This window comes from Protobothrops mucrosquamatus, unplaced genomic scaffold (assembly GCF_001527695.2).
Source record: "Protobothrops mucrosquamatus isolate PMUCROS unplaced genomic scaffold, P.Mucros_1.0 scaffold1990, whole genome shotgun sequence".
NCBI classification, from domain to species: Eukaryota; Metazoa; Chordata; class Lepidosauria; order Squamata; family Viperidae; genus Protobothrops; species Protobothrops mucrosquamatus.
Window position 1 is genome coordinate 187,680 of NW_015388106.1, and position 13,367 is coordinate 201,046.

Here is a 13,367-nt window from a genome sequence, read left to right on the forward strand (position 1 = left end):
CCCGAGGCAGAAAGTAAGTTGAAAGAACTGAAAAAAAAAAAATGAGAGAGCCAAACTGTGAGACCAAGTGGAACTTGACCCCAACGTAGACACCCTCCGCCCAATTCTTTTTCAGGGATAAGTGTGTTTGGTGGTCATCAAATCTCATACCGTTCCCAAGCTGCAGGATCCGATCTGGGTTTGGTCTTCAAAGCTTTTGGATTCGTGCTGGAGCCCATCCCCAAGGAGTTTATCTCACACCAGAATGTGTGAATGTGTGAATACAAGCCGCCTCGTTTTAGACTTAAGTGGTGTATAATGGCAGCACGCAGTTTGCACAACCTGAAAATAATTGCTGTTGCAATTATAATTGGTGCTCTACTCAGATGATCGTGTTAAGGAGTGACACCTCATTTTATGGAAACATCTGCGATTGTTTTTCTGAGTCGCCAATAATATCTATAGTATCTGCTGTGTGCTCGTCTTGGGAGGATTGTTACTCAGGAGTTCAGGTGTGACTCAGTAAAAATGTAATGTGTCTTGAGAAGCCAAACACATTTATTCAGCTGAACAAAGACGGGTTCTCCCTTAAATTGGAAGAACCCCGAATACAGTGTAAGGCAGATATGTATATAGTTACATAAGAGGAAGCTGGCACACAACAGATAAGATATAGAAGTTATACAAATACTCAAGTACACCTTCTGTGGTTTTGGTCACATGCTTAACCCACAGCCATTGGTTTCTTGTGGAACTTTCTATAGGGTCCACTGAGGCCTAAACTTTAATTCTGCCATCTCAACATATGTACCTTTTAACCAGAGGTCTTCAAACTTGGCCCTTTTATGACTTGTGGACTTCAACTGAGGCTGAGGAATTCTGGGAATTGAAGTCCACAAGCCATAAAAGGGCCACATTTGAAGGCCCCTGGATTAGCCTCTTCTAGATTAAGGAAGAATCCAGGGAATTTAGACAGATAAGGCTTGAAAGAGTGATTTGCGTGCGGAATTTTAACCAATCATCAAATTCATCAGATTCCTTATCAACAGGATAGATGTCCCTCTTGTTATGCTCCTGCAGAACTATTGATTCTTCAAAACTCCTAGTTGTTCAGAGCACACAGCCGTAATAAACTTAAGGGCTTCAAAAAGGATTGCCGTAATCATATAGGTTAAATATGTCCAAAGTGTCTATGGAGATCCCAAAGATTCTTTTTCAGGAGGCAATTGGACTTTCTTGTTTTTCTTTGAAGAGGTTTCACTTCTCATCTTACCGGGATGGTGGGGAGTGGGTCAGAGCTGAAGAAGCTTCTTGGATGAGAAGTGAAATGTCTTCAAAAAAACCCCAAGAAAGTCCAGTTGCCTCTTGAAAAAAAAAGCACCTTTGGAATAACTATGACCTGGATGACGGAGAATCTCCGTGGACATGTCTTTGGAGATGCTCAATCATCCAGGTGATGGTTGTCCCAAAGCTGGGGTTTTTTTTCCCAAAAGGCAACTGGATTTCTCATCCAGTTAGAACTGAAGAAGCTTCTTGGGTGAGAGTTGAAATGTTTCAAATATTTCAAAGAAAACACCCTTGGGAATATTTCCAAAGTGGTTATCCAATTAGGTACGTAGCTATGAGAGTTCCATCTAATACTAAACATTTGGTGACTTTTATCAGTACCTTAATGTCCTCAGTATGAGGACCTCTGTAATTGAGCTCTACATAAGCCTCATTAGATTAAATTAAATTAGATTAGATTAGATTAGATTAGATAACCTTTATTGTCATTTTTTTCCTGTGGGCACAATGGCACACATTAAAATGAAATTTAGTTGCTTCCTCTCAAAGTGTACACATACACAACACACATTTAAAACAAATGGAACAAATGGAAACATATTGCTTCAGAATGTGCATAAATCCATCCTTCCACCAAAAAAGGTTAATGTTTCATTTGTAACTTTAACAAATAACTAAACACTGTCAACCCATTCAACTGGGTGAGCATAATCCATGTTGAAAAATAAAGTTGGATACAGCTCTTCGTGGATTTTGTCCCAACAAGCTAATGTTTCTGACCTCAGGCAAGGACATGAAGAGTTGCTAAAGAAATGGATATTTCTGTTACTACAGAATTTACTCCATAGGGGGTTTACTCAGAGTTTTGATGCCTGTTTCCTGCAATGCAAAACGATGAGCAGAATCTGAAAAAACCTGCAGTTCCCGGTCAACAGAATCAAAGAAGAGTTATGCTAGTTATGGCTTAATCTATTTGCTTTCGACCAGGGCTTAATCACAACTTTTTTATTTTATTTTGCTAGATTATGGGGTTTTTTTTTAAGTGCAGTTTCAACTTGTCTTCCTCCGTAAGAGAGGAAGAGTTAGGCAATAGCATTTGCGTATTTCATCTTTTCTTCAAGATTAGCATTGGGCCTGCAAGGTTTTTAAGACAAGTTGCATTCTTTTAGAATAGAATGACAGAGTTGGAAGGGACCTTGGAGGTCTTCTAGTCCAACCCCCTGCCCAGGCAGGAAACCCTACACCATTTCAAACAAATGGTTGTCCAATCTTGTCTTAAAAACTTCCAGTGTTGGAGCATTCACAACTTCTGGAGGCAAGTGGTTTAGGGCAGGGGTAGGCAACCTTGGCTCTTTTATGACTCGTGGACTTCAACTCCCAGAATTCCTGAGCCAGCATGTTGAAGTCCACGAGTCATAAAAGAGCCAAGGTTGCCTACCCCTGGTTTAGGGTATCCTGATTGAACTGAGTGAGATTTACTCACCCGAAATTGGATACCATTTCAGTCTAAGTTGGGTGAACATTGAATAAAGTACTGTTTTATTTTTATTTATTTGCCGATCAGATTTATTGGCTGCCCTTCTTACTACAGGGTAACTGTGCAAATAGAGAGTGAAAGAGACTCACATTCTGCAGAGATGAATAAATGGCATTTTCAAGAAGCCAGCTTGTGAGAGGATGTTGTCTCACTGACCGGGTAGACCTAAACTTCAGATTCCCACATCCTGTTTCATTTGACGGCTAGTTTATAAGCTTCCCTGCTGGCTTTGGGCCTTGGCAAAAATGTATTTTTTTTTTTTATCTCTGGAGCTTCTTTTTTTTCTTTCCTTTTGTTTGTTTACTTTGCAAAATGCCTTCTTTGTTTGTCTCTCTTCATCTCTTTGGGTTTGGCCTTTGCAGTTTGTTGACCAGAGTTGAATGTTGTCATCGGGGCTCAGACTCTTCGGTTTTGTGCATTTGTTTCCTGGTTCGTAATTTCTAAATGCCTTGGAAAAGCGTCTCCATCCCTCATCGGAGGCTCGGAGTTTGGGAACGGCACCGCGAAAAGCCATTAGCAGCCCCTATGTGTTTGATATTGGCTTTGCAGTCAGGAGAACAAGATGGATGACATGTTATATTTGGCTGGAAAAGTTGAGTTTTCCTTCGGAATTCAGCGTTGAGAGAATGGGCTGTCAGAACCGATAGGTTTTCCGCTGCTTTGGATGGGAAGCATGTGGTAATAATTAGCAGAATGTACAGCTTTTCGCTTGGACGGCTCGGCGTAGACTTTGGCAGAAAGCGTAATGAAAGACTACAGTTCAGCAATTCTTAACGTCAAAAAAGTTTCCAGATAAAAATGTAACAGATTTGAAAAACTGGAGCCACTAAACTCTGTTGAAAGATGTTATTCAGAGCCTAATGGGGAATTTTGTTCTCTAGGAAAGAAGTATTCATTACGCTCCTTTGTTTAAACATACTATTCAGATAATATATATGTTCTGTGATATTCAGCATGGAGCTTAAAACAAAGCAAATACCATCAGGCTGTTGCAATACTGCTCAGTATTGTTTTAATATATATTTGGAATAGAATAGAATAGAATAGAATAGAATAGAATAGAATAGAATAGAATAGAATAGAATAAGAATAAGAATAGAATAGAATAGAATAGAATAGAATAGAAATATAGAATAGAATAGAATAGAATAAGAATAGAATAGAATAGAATAGAAATATAGAATAAGAATAGAATAGAATAGAATAGAATAGAATATAGAATGAAAATAGAATAGAATAGAATTGAATTGAAATAGAATAGAATAGAATAGAATAGAAATATAGAATAGAATAGAGTAGAATAGAATAGAATAGAATAGAATTGCAATAGAATAGAATAGAATAGAAATATAGAATAGAATTGAAATATAGAATAGAATAGAATAGAATAGAATAGAAATATAGAATAGAATAGAATAGAATTGAAATATAGAATAGAATAGAATAGAATAGAAATATAGAATAGAATAGAATAGAATAGAATAGAATAGAATAGAATAGAATAGAATAGAATAATAGTGTAGAGTAGAGTAGAGTAAAATATAGAATATAGAATAAAATATAGAACAGAACAGAACAGAACAGAACAGAGTAGAAAGCTAAGAGGATTTCAGGCAGAATTATATTCACCCAGCTGAGTTTCCATAAAGAATCTAAAGTGGCAAAATTAACATAGTTCTGGGTGAAAAGAAGAGATAAACCATGTTTGGGGGGTGATTAGTCTACTGGATAGTAAAGTCAGGAGATTGCCCCGGAAGTGCATTCATAGTGTTAGATCTTGTTTGTCTCATGACCTCCAAATTTAAGGAGATATTTAAAAGCCTTTTATTTTGAGCAAGCTTGGGTTCTGTGCTTTGATCTCTCCATTTGGGAGGTTCCTTCATATTTCTTGAATGTCTAAGCCATCACTTCAAATCAACAACTTATCATAAGAACAATCTTTTGAGCGATTCCTTCCTGAAGAAAATAGGAGACTACATCTCTCTCTCTCTTTTTTTTTAATAATTAAAAAAGGGAAATTCAGATAAAGTAAACACAAAGACAAGCAGCTAATTGAAGCTGACAGAACACCTGGGACAGATTAAACCTTGCGATTTGAATCTGAATCTTTACTTAAAAGTAATTGATTTCTTTCTCTCTCTCTCTCTCTTTTTTTTTTTTTTTTTTTTGCTTTTTCATTCATTCATCCCTGGCAATTTTTCTCTGGCTATTTCAAAGATGAGAGGAAAGAATTGAGGAGAATTCTTATTGTGGTCAGTGACCAGTCCCTAAAACAAAATCTCAGATTCATAAACATTAATATTTATTTGTTAGTTGGGTGAATCATCTGAGCGTCAGATGTAAGAAATGGGAGCCAATGTGATTCAAATGAACACGGGTTTAATGCCTGTTAATACTTTGTACAAGAAAGGAACTACTTTTTGTTGTTGTTAGTTGTGAAGTTGTGTCCGACCCATCACAACCCCATAAACAATGTTCCTCCAGGCCTTCCTGTCCTCTACCATCTTCTGGAGTCCATTGAAGCTCACGCCTACTGCTTCAGTGACTCCATCCAGCCACCTCCTTCTCTGTCGTCCCCTTTTATACTATAATATAAAACCTTAACTGTCCTTCAGTCACTGAATACTGAAATGCAAAAAACAACAACAACAGAAAGTAATGCAGAAGGGTTTGCTACATTAGTTGTGTAAAATACCTATGGTGGATTAATCATATGTTTCTAACAAATCGGGTTTATTCGTGCGATGTTTATACAAGAATCTGAACTACTGACAGTCAAAGCAAACTGGTGGTAGATAAGAGTCAATGGAATTCAAGGAGGGCTAAATGTAGATCTTTTGTGAGTGAAAAAAGGGATTTGAAGCTGATGATGTGTTTGACCTCTTCCTTGAAGTCCACCTGGTCATCTCCTATATCAGGTTTAATTTCATGCTTCTTTAAGCAAGAATCTGAACTACTGACAGTCAAAGCAAACTAGTGGTAGATAAGAGTCAGTGGAATTCAAGGAGGGCTAAACTTAGATCTTTTGTGGGTGCGAAAGGATTTCAGGCTGATGATGTATTTGACCCCTCCCTTGGGCTCAGCCTGGTCATCACTTATACTGAGATTTTTCAGTAGAACACTGATATTGTTTTTAAAGTTTTGAACTTTAATGAATCGGGGGAAAAATAATTTCCATGTAAAGGCAGTTCAAGTATATTTTAAAGAGAAAACCAGTGATTAGGAATTGAGTCGTTTTTCACGATAGTTTTCACGCGGATTTGGAGTTGTCCCATTTCAGCTAACTTTGTTTTAAGCTTGCTAGTTACAGGAATTGGGGACAGAGAGGAGAGGAATGCCAGGGAAATGAAACAGGGAGGGCAGCCAGCCAAGAGAGGAACACATGATTAGAAAGCTAAAAGGAGCAGCGAGGAGAAAAACCACAACATGTGTATCTGATATAAATATTATAGTTAGACAGAGACATTTAGATCAATATAAGTCACATTTCATTCACTTGCTTGACAGAATGAATACAATGTAGTCGGTAGATGTTGAACCAAATTTGCAATTTATTGTCAGTGATTTACTGTGATGGGATGGCCAGGGTGACTTTTTAAGAGTTCCTTTATGTTTATTCCAATAGAATGGATGTAATTTTCCTTGAAAATAAACAGCCAAAGGGAGCTTTGCATATTTTTTTTTATGATTTGTCTGCATAGAGAGGAAAACTCCTTCTCTTCCCCAGTATGATATGAAAGTTGCTATTTTATAGGTTTTTTTTTTTAATTGGGTATAATTTGCATGGGCTGACTGACCTTTTACTGGGTTTTCCTTAGGGAACCTTGTGCACGAAATGTTGGAAATGGAATTGATTTGGTAATTGTTGCTGGCAGTTATTTCTATTGGAGAAAAAAAAAGCTGCATCCTCTTTTGTGCACGTATTATGAGCCACTAATTCCTGACCAGCGGAGTGGGTTACATTAGTATACAGCAGTGTTTCTCAAACTTTATGACTTTAAGAGATCTGGACTTCAACCCCTAGAATTCCCCAGCCAGCCACAGGCACAGCACAGCTGTCTGGGGGATTCTGGGAGCTGAAATCCACACCTCTTAAAAGTCACCCAGGTTGAGAAACACTGGTTCAGAGTGAAGGATCTAGGTGGTAGATGCTTTGAAAAAATAATTAGGCAGAAGCTAAGTAAATTTACCTACACTGAGTGGGAATGTTGAGGTATACCGGGGGAGCCCATCTTCATTTAAAAGACGAAGGCCACTCTTTCGAAGACAGCCAAGTCCACATTTTAGACAGAGAGGACCGCTGGTTTGAAAGAGGGGTCAAAGAAGCCATCTAGGTCAAAACTGAACAGCCCTTTTTCAACAGAAGGGGAGGGATATGACATCTATATCCAGTCTACAACAGAGTCGTTTCAGCAGTTGCAAGAAGGCTCCACCATCCATTTGCACCACTCAGGTGACCCTGAGGACACAGATAAGCCTTCAGGTAGCATTAATGACTTGTTAAAAGAAAGCAAATGACCAGCTGTCTGCAAGGAGTATAAATCTTTCCCTTCCCCACCATCCAGTCAGAGCTGAAGAAGCTTCTTGGATGAGAAGTGAAACATCTTCAAAGAGAAACAAAGTCCAGTTGCCTCCTGAAAAAAAACAACAACTTTGGGAGATAGATGATAGATAGATAGATAGATAGATAGATAGATAGATAGATAGATAGATAGATAGATAGATAGATAGATAGATAGATAGATAGATAGATAGATGATTGATGAAAGAAAGAAAGAAAATTAAAGAAAGAAAGAAAGAAAGAAAGATGGAGATATATATATAGAAAGATAGAAAGATAGAAAGATAGATGATTGATGAAAGAAAGAAAGAAAGAAAGAAAGAAAGAAAGATGGAGATAGATATATAGAAAGATAGATAGATAGATAGATAGATAGATAGATAGATAGATAGATAGATAGATAGATAGATAGATAGATAGATAGATAGATAGATAGATATGGAGAGATAATCTTAAAGAGTACCTCATTTTTAACATCCATATTCACTACTTTTATCCAAAATGATATTAACGCAGACAAGGAAAAAAACCTGCATACATGTAATTAGTCTGTGATGATTAAAGATGATTGAAATGTATCGCAGAGCTTTTGAAAGTTCTTGGTTGCTCAATCTTTGAGCCAAAAGTATTTCCCCCTCTTTTTAGCTACTTCTTAAATTTCCCATGTTTTAAATTGTTGTCATCTTAAATTTTTTTGGGGGGAGGAGGTTTAAACTGAGAGTTAGGGTTAAAAGTCGGGGCATAAATCATTTCAGGAAAGAAAACTTAGATTTGTGTACTTTTGTGGCGTCGTCTTTTGAGCTGGCTCTCCAATCATCAGCAACTTGATTTCAGCTTCATCTACGGCTGACTGGTTGAATGCTGTTGTGCACTTTGAAGTGGGAAAAAAATGTGATGTTTTAAGAGGTTATAGGAAATCTGACAAGCAGGATTAATCAATGCCGTGCTTGACATGAAGTGAGAAGAGCATTCTGGGTGTTTGAAGGAAGTCAGTGTTGGGCTGAACCACGTAAAACAGTGAAAGAAATGGAGCAAGGCAAGGATAGGGTGATTATACAAACTGTGATGAACAAGGAGATAAGTTGTTTATGACAAAACAAGGTAGGAAGCATCTATTAGTAGGGGGAAATGACTCAATCTGGCAAGTAAGTTTCTACTTAATGGCAAGATGGACCTTCTGGGCCCAACCTTGAATTTTTCCAAGGGACAAATGGAGACCAAGAGAAGTTTGTTCTCCAGAATGCATTCCTAATCTCTTCACCATTTTCCTGTTGGCCGTAGAGCAGAACATTGCAAACAAATAGCCTGTATGGTGGTGACAGCATCTTATGGTAGCTTTGGAAATAAATCTCTCGTTTTTTGCTTGGTTCTTTTCCTCAGCTTGAGAAAAACAACCTGGAGAGGGCTGCTGGCTCAGTGGGAAGATGGTATGCAACACTTACAAAACTGATGCTTTTCTAGAAGTTAGCCTCACCAAAAAAGCAGAAATAGCTTCAGAGTAGTATAGAACTATACCACCTTCTTAGAACATAGAATAATGGGGTTGCGAGGGACCTTGGAGGTCTTCTATTCTAGTCCAAACCTCTGCTCAAGCACGAGACCCTACATCGTTCTGGACAAATGGCTGTCCAGTCTGCTCTTGAAAACTTCCAGTGATGGAGCATCCACAGCTCTAGGAGACAAGTTTTTGTTGTTAGTTGTGAAGTCGTGTCCGACCCATCGCGACCCCATGGACAACATTCCTCCAGGTCTTCCTGTCCTCTACCATCTTCTGGAGTCCATTGAAGCTCACTCCTACTGCTTCAGGGACTCCATCCAGCCACCTCCTTCTCTGTCGTCCCCTTCTTCTCTTGCCCTCCATCTTTCCCAGCATCAGGCTCTTCTCCAGGGAGTCCTTCCTTCTCATTAGGTGGCCAAAGTACTTGAGTTTCAACTTCAGGATCTGGCCTTCTAAAGAGCAGTCGGGGTTGATCTCCTCTAGGACTGACCGGTTTGATTGCCTTGCAGTCCAGGAGACTCGCAGGAGTCTTCTCCAGCACCAGAGTTCAAAGGCCTCCATTCTTTTGCGCTCAGCCTTTCTTATGGTCCAACTTTCACAGCCATACATTGCAACTGGGAAAACCATGGCCTTGACTATACGCACTTTTGTTGGCAGGGTGATGTCTCTGCTTTTTAGTATGCTATCTAGATTTGCCATGGCTTTCCTCCCCAGGAGTAAGCGTCTTTTAATTTCTTGGCTGCAGTCCCCATCTGTGGCAATTATTTTTTTCACTGTTAGAAAATTTCTCCTAGGTTCTAGGTTGGGTCTCTCTCTAATGCTCTTCCTTCCAACCATTACTTCTCATCCTACTCTCAGGTGCTGTGGAGAATAGGTTGAACCCCTCTTCTCTGTGAAAGCCCCTCAAATACTGGAAGTCTCCGATCTTATCACCCCTAGTTCTTCTCTTCATTAGGCTATTAGATATACCTAGCTCCCTTAACCTTCATCTTACAATTTAGTTGATGCCTCCCTCCTCTTTGTGACAGCCCCTCAAGTATTAGAAGACAGCTATTGTGTCACCCCAGTCTTTCTCTTCCTTAGACTAACACATCCCCAGTTCCCACAATCATTCATTCATCTTACGATTTAGCCTCCAGCCTCCTGATCATCTTTGTTGCTCTTCTCTGCACTCTTTCTAGAGTCTCAACATCTTTTTTTTTTAATCATGGGGACCAAAACTGGATGCCATATTCCAAGTGTGGTCTTGTCAGTGAAACATAAAGCAAGTTCTATTAGTCCACGTTATCTTTCCCCATTTAGCGTCCATAGTTCTGCAGAGGAGAGATGGGTTTAAATTTATCTTTTACTAGCCTGCAAAACATACTGTCCTCTTCAATCCCCTTTGGTCCTCTCCTACTTTCTGCTCCATTTCTGCTCTATCTCCATCTTTTCCTCCCTTGCTCCCTGCTTTTTTTTTTTTTTGGGACTCTTAAAAACCTACAGGTAGTCCTTGATTTACAACCACAACTGAGCTCAAAATTCTTAAGTGAGACATTGGTTGAGTGAGTTTTGCCCCCCATTCTACGATCTTGATCATAAGTCTTTTTTTTTTCCATTGCCTGTAACTTTGAACAGCCACTAAATGGCCTCTTGTAAGTCGAGGATAATCTTTCAAACAATTTTTTGGGGCAGGAATCTTTTCCAGATCTTTGGATGATATTGAGACTCAGTGTCCCACATTTGGGTTGACACTCCTTGGTTCCCAGGAGATAATGGTCGTAAGCGTGAAAAACAGTCGCAAATCCCTTTTTTTTGGTGCCGTTGCAAATTTGAACGGTCACTAAACGAACTGTCACTTAAATCCAGTATGGCCTTTTCCTCCCTCATCCATACACTCAGTTCCTGTGTGCGCTTTACCACAACCTGCGTGTTGGTTGAAATTGGTTGACAACACTTCTTTTGAAAGTTAGTAATAACAACGCTGGATTTATGCACACACGCAGACACTGCATAAAAGAGACCTACATATTTGATCAGCTTTTTCTGGTCCATTGAAGGGAGCAATATTATCTCAGACCTGCTGTCTTCCTATAAGCGGGCCGTTTCGTCGTCGCAAATGACGCCGCTGGAAGTAAAACCACGCTGGCTCGAGAGTTTAATCGCATCTTTGTGCTTGTTATTGATTTAGCCATTGTTCAGCCTCATTATCTCTCCACCAACACAGACCCAGCAATCATTTTTCACATCCTTAGTCAAGCACCAAATTGTGAGCCAAGGACAGACACTCATAATGATCTCCGGGGTAAATTACAGGAGGGGGATTGCTTGCTAGCTATCTCTCATGGCTTCTGGACAACGATTTTCTCTGACAGTCATTTACTGGAGCATGTTTGGAACAATTACGGCACGTGAGTAACCTGGTAGGTGCAAATGTTACCTCGCTTAGGAAGGACCACCTGCCGTCACCTCAGCTGCCAGCTTGAGAAGGCAACATGGCACCACAAAAGAGGAAGCTCTTCAACTTTCCATTCGGTCCGAAGGCTGAGCAGCTCAGTGCCATTGTGTTAAAAGGAACATCAGCCAGGCTCCTTTCTGCTCTGGTGACTATGGATAAAGGCAGGTGTCTGTTTATGAAGTGACCACTTTCTTCGTGGTGGAGGAGACAACTTCAAAAGCTGCTCTCCCAAAGGTGCTTTTTTCAGGAGGCAGCTGGACTTAGTTTTCTTTGAAGACGTTTCGCTTCTCATCCAAGAAGCTTCTTCAGCTCTGACTGGAGGGTGGGGAATGGAAAAGGCACTTTTCCGAACCATGGTGACTTCATAAGTGATGAGAAACCTGGAGAAGCAAGGGAAGGAGAAGATACTTCACGCTGGTTAGAACAACGCAGTGCAGATCGTCCTTGACTTATAGACACACTTGAGCCCAAAAAGTTCTATTGCTAAGCAAGACAGTGAGTTTTACTCCATGTTGTGACTTTTTTTTTTGCCACAGTTGCTAAGTAAAGAATACAGCATCCAGTTTTGGTCAACACGTTACAAAAATGATGTTGAGACTTTGGAAAAAGTGCAAAGAAGAGCAACTAAGATGACTAAAGGCCTGTAGACTAAAATATATGAAGAACGGCTGCAGGAATTGGGTATGGCCAGTCTAGAGAAAAGAAGGACTAGGGGGGACATGATAGCAGGATTCCAGTATTTGAGGGGCTGCCACAAAGAAGAGGAGGGTCAACCTATTCTCCAAAGCACCAGAAGGGAAGACAAGAAGCAACGGATGGAAACTAATCCAGGAGAGAAGCAACCTGGAATTAAGGAGAAACTTCCTAACAGTGAGGACAATTAATCAGTGGAAGTTCTTGCCTCCAGAAGTTGTGGGTGCTCCATCACTGGAGGTTTTTAAGAAGAGTCTAGAGAGCAACTTATCTGAAATGATAGACTAGAAGTCCCTTCCAGCTCTATTCTGACTGAATAAAGTGAGCTATGACTTCTTCTTCTTGTGCCATATCCGTTATCAGACGTTGGCGATCATGTTGGCAATCCTGTTTTTATCAGCAGCCGCACGAAAAAGTGTGGCTGAGTTTTGTCCAAACCGGTTCCTTAGATTTTGAAGCCATGATGTTCTTCTTCTGCCTGGACCTCGTTTGCCTTCCATCTTTTTCTGGAGGATGAAATGGAGTATGCTGTATTTTTATGGGTGTTGCATCACATGTCCGAAATATTCTAACTTTCGTTTCTTAAATTGTTTTGATGATTTCCCTTGGCTTTCCCAGGCGGCTTATCCCCTCCTCATTTCTGACCTTTCAACCCAGCTTATACGTAACAGCTGCCTGTAAATCCACATTTCAAATGTTTCTAGTCTCTTCAGGTGGCCTTCTGTCAGAGACCCACTCTCTACTCCATAGAGCAGGATAGACAAAATATAGCCTCTGACAAGCCTGATTTTCAGTCTTAGGCTTATGTCGTGACTGCAGAAGACCTTTTTTCATTTGAAGAATGCTGTTCGGGCTTTTTCTATCCTTGTCTTTACTTCAACGATCATGTCCCAGCTTTCGTGTACGTTAGAACCGAGGTGCGTGCGAGCTATGACTGGTCTTCTGCTAATATGTGTTGTACCATCCCTGTGGTCACATGATCAAATTACACACACACACACACACACACACACACACACACACACACAGAGAAAAAGAGAGAGAGAACAAATTGTTGAAATAGGAAGAAACAGCAGGGGGATAAGACTTTCCTGTATTCTGACAAATTAGGTGCGAGAGGTTTTTATACAAGATGCATACAAACACATGGTTGATCGATTATTATTATTTTTTCACTCTTGGCAAAACTGAAGAAAAGGTGAAGGCACATTTTTTTCCCCGTGGAGGTAAAGACTGCCAGATTTCAGATGAATAAGCTCAGGAACATTTCTTACAAAAGCTTCCTTTACGGGTTTTTTTTTTCTTCCCTTCTCCTTAAGCTGCTACAAGATGGGAGAAATTTTGGATCAGGAAATGGCCTGGAAGCCAGCACTGA

At 39.9% G+C, this 13,367-nt stretch overlaps 1 protein-coding gene across 1 annotated transcript in view; it reads left to right on the plus strand.

The window, feature by feature from the left end:
- The window catches only part of LOC107294560 (calcium-activated potassium channel subunit alpha-1), a 212,616-nt gene that overhangs the window by 111,533 nt on the left and 87,716 nt on the right, over positions 1–13,367 (plus strand). The gene's annotated exons all lie outside the window — the stretch shown is intronic.